General features: G+C 30.4%; 1 long non-coding RNA gene across 1 annotated transcript; it reads right to left on the reverse strand.

The window, feature by feature from the left end:
- Window positions 1-544: 544 nt before the first annotated feature.
- LOC143189732 (uncharacterized) lies at window positions 545-1,926 on the reverse strand. The gene is made up of 2 exons (XR_013004096.1): window positions 1,723-1,926; window positions 545-825 (listed from the first exon to the last, which is right to left on the reverse strand). It is a non-coding gene; the product is annotated as an uncharacterized LOC143189732 (long non-coding RNA).
- Window positions 1,927-3,854: the final 1,928 nt, after the last annotated feature.

Raw genomic sequence — 3,854 nt, forward strand, 5'->3', positions numbered from 1 at the left:
GAAATTGTGTTATAGAGTGTGAAATCTTTATGTGCGTGTGTGTTATTGTTCAGAATATACATGAACATTTGGTTAACGTGTATGAGGGGAGAAATAATACTAACTGTTTTGCAGATATGGCAAATGCATTAAGGAGTTTGCTGTGTTTAAATATAGTTTTATAAAGGAAGATGTATACAGGTAGTAACAGGACAAACTAATTAGAAATATAAGTATTATCATAATGACTTTACAAGGAAACATTGTATCGAAAGAAACAAGAACTAAGGGTAAAATATAAATATGCTCTCTAATGAAAGTAAAATACATTACTCATATATACAATTGTTAATTAGGTGGATTAGGCCTTTGGGGGATACTAGTAAATAAATAGCGCGCCCAGAACCCTACCTATACTAGTGCGGAAAAAAGTTCAATGTATATATAATAAAACAACTCTTAACTTATAAAATTTGTGGCTGTATAATTAATTGTAGTTTTACGTTCTTCGATAACATATGCATTAGATGTACTGTAATTTTAAAATAAATTATAATACATAACATTTTTGTTTCATTATTTTATTTAGATCAGAATTTTGTTATATGTCAATTTTGTTACATTATACAAAATGTACTAAAACTCAGAATTGCTGCGGCAACCTTGCGACGTTTTGACAGGTCTCCCGTGTCACTACAATTTGGAATAGACTATATATTACTTTTTTAACATATCATGCGTTTGTTTGTCCTTGTTTGTTTGGTTGTCTTTTCCAAATATTGAAATCCTTCAAAATCGGCTGACCATATGAAAAATGTAATTCTTCAAAGGTAATTTTCGGGCCACCTGGAATAATAATAATAATAATAATAATAATAATAATAATAATAATAATAATAATAATAATAATAATAATAATAATAATAATAATAATAATAATAATAATAATAATAATAATAATAATAATAATAATTATATATATATATATATATATATATATATATATATATATATATATATATATATATATAATAGCTACCTATAAGTGCAACAACCTTACCTCGAAATCTCAGAGGAAGGGGATTAATAGATATTGGAAAACAATTTTATCAATAGATAATGAATGTCAGAAGTTAATTCATCAAAAAGTAATGAATAGAGGGCAATATGCAAAGCCGGTAGATCTATCCTTTTATGTTTAAAAGAAAACAACAACGATACAACTAATATGTTTGAAAAAATAGTGTGTTCTTTCGACCAGAAGTGATTTAGAGTACATAATTATAAGATCCTATAGTTTACGCTGACAAATTTAGATAAATGGATGACAAAGCTGTAAACAATACAACATATTAAAGAGGCCTACTAGATGTTTACATATATCGAATGTAAGGAGCGATGTGACTCGATAGCCAAAATAGTTCACCAAGAACTCTCTGATACACTGGAACTGCGCCAATCAACAATCAAATCAAGGAACTTCCGTATTATCAACACGCACCTGAGCCTGTTCTATTAACAACGATTATTAATTACACTGGCACCGTACATTGCTTACTGACTAGCGGGTCGACCATAATAGACTGACTAACGTTGCCGTTCCTAACAACAACAATTCACTCACACAACACACTGAAAGTCAACGTTCTCCTATGAGGGACTAATAATGCCTTATTATTATTATTATTATTGACTTGACTTCTTGAATATTAAAAATAATGAAATTTCTATAAATAAACTTACTTGTTCGGATATTTGACGTTCTATGGTTGCCATTGATTTCTGTCTTGCTAAATGTCCTCAGCTCTGCTACTGCTGAATCTTGTACTGTTGACACTGGAATGGGAATTTTTGTTGAAATATAAAAGGTACTGTTACCACTTTCGTAGCTGACTAGGGGTTCCTCCATTGTATGAAATGAAATATATAAAATTAAATGTTATCTCAGTTTTTAAACGATTAAAAAATCTTATCTAGATTCAACAATAAAATATTAAAGTGTTGCCAGTCAAAGGTAAATACATTTATCATATTATGTATGTTTACCTTTTAGATCGGGTATTCGCTATTCCAGTTATCAGCTACCGTTGACATTATGTAATAACTAGAACATATTGAAGAACTCATTTGTTGTTCCATTTATTCTTGAAATTCAGCAGTCGTAGATTGTACTTGTACTATTAAAATATTTTAAAACCAAATAATTTATTCTGAGCATTAAATGTCACACGGTGTTGCAAGTTTGTTTTTCATTTTTTGTTTGCCTTCTTATGAGATTGTTTAAGTTTTCTTGCTCATATTTTTTTGATTAATTTTTTCTTAAAACGCAGAGAATTACATGTACCATTCAAGGAAATCATAGATTGATCAAATATTTACGGCATTTATAATCTTATCTCGTGATTTAGGTTTTTTTTATTTTGGGGCATTTATGTTTGGCAAAAGAGTTCTAGTGATTATGTGAAGTCGCCTAACGGGATTGCTGCTTCTATTTTTGTTTATTGATTGATTTATGATTAACTTTACCATAGCTAGTTCTACTAAACTTAGTGGCGCTATCTTGCGCGTTTTCTTACCCTGATCTCGTTTGAGATTGTTAGTGTTAGGGTACGTCATATTTTGTGGTGTCAGTCCCCTCGTACTGTTGTACCTATCATACTTTATCTTAACATGTCTATCATTGCTATCAGTTGTCGTGATTATCCGTTATTTATTATGATTGTCAGTCATTGATATAGACTAATTGTTATAATTTATTACCTAAGGATGTTTTTAACCGTTATAGTTATTAACCGTCATTGTTGTTAACTAACATGGTATCCACTATCAGTCACAAGAAACATCCAATTTCATCTTACCAAAGTTGAATTGTGGTTTAAAACGTAGCGTATCAAAGCAAATGAGACAAAATCTGCACATGTGACATTCACCTTTTGTAGAATTGAATCCGTCCCTTAGTAAAATTGAATAATCATGGACTTTAGCAAGCAGATAACGTTAATTATCTGGGAATTCATTTTGATCGACGCTTGATATGGAAAAAGTGTATAGTGACAAATCGCAAACAGCTTGGGCTTAAACTAAACCTAATGCATTGGCTGATAGGGTGTAAATCTAAATTATCATTAGATAACAAGGTTTTGCCTTTTGTTAACAAGTCAATACTTAGGCCCATTTGGACTTATGGTATTGAACTATGGCGTGGAACTATGGAACTGATTCATCGCGATATCCCCTTAGAACCCATAACAAGTGTGATTCGAAGTGTTGCTATTAGTGTTGCTATTAATTGCTATTAGTACATCCCAATTCACTCACCAAGCAGTTAAATGTGTGCGATGACAGTGAAATGCGTAAACTCAATGGCAAACCACCATACGAACTGATTAATAGACACATAGGGTGAAATTTAATAATCTCTAGAATAAGTTAAAATAGTCTTTAAAATAAGTTCTATTAGATTTTAAAATAAGTTAGAATAGTATCTAGAATAAGATTTAGATTATACTTGTAGTACAGAACAAGTTGTACAGTAGATCACTTACTGAAGCCATCTTCTACATGTCAGGATAGTTATACTATATATGACGGAAATCATATAATAATACTTATTACCCACGGGAAGATTGTTGAAATCCTAAGAGAGTAATAAAAAAAACTAATATGGTTTTGTCCATTATTGACATGATTAATACTATTGCTTGACGGTACAATTAATTATCCGTCCCATTATTTGTCAGTACGATTAGTTGCCAGTAAAATCAATACACTCATATTTGATTAGCCTGACATTAGAAGTACCTATCGTGATAAATTCCTGTTATATTTCATATAATTTTTTTTATAATTACAATTTCACTCTTGCCAGTGAAAGT

This window comes from Rhynchophorus ferrugineus, unplaced genomic scaffold, assembly GCF_030347505.1.
Source record: "Rhynchophorus ferrugineus isolate W39M unplaced genomic scaffold, kcgeb_rfMv2 rfM1, whole genome shotgun sequence".
Taxonomy (NCBI): Eukaryota; Metazoa; Arthropoda; class Insecta; order Coleoptera; family Curculionidae; genus Rhynchophorus; species Rhynchophorus ferrugineus.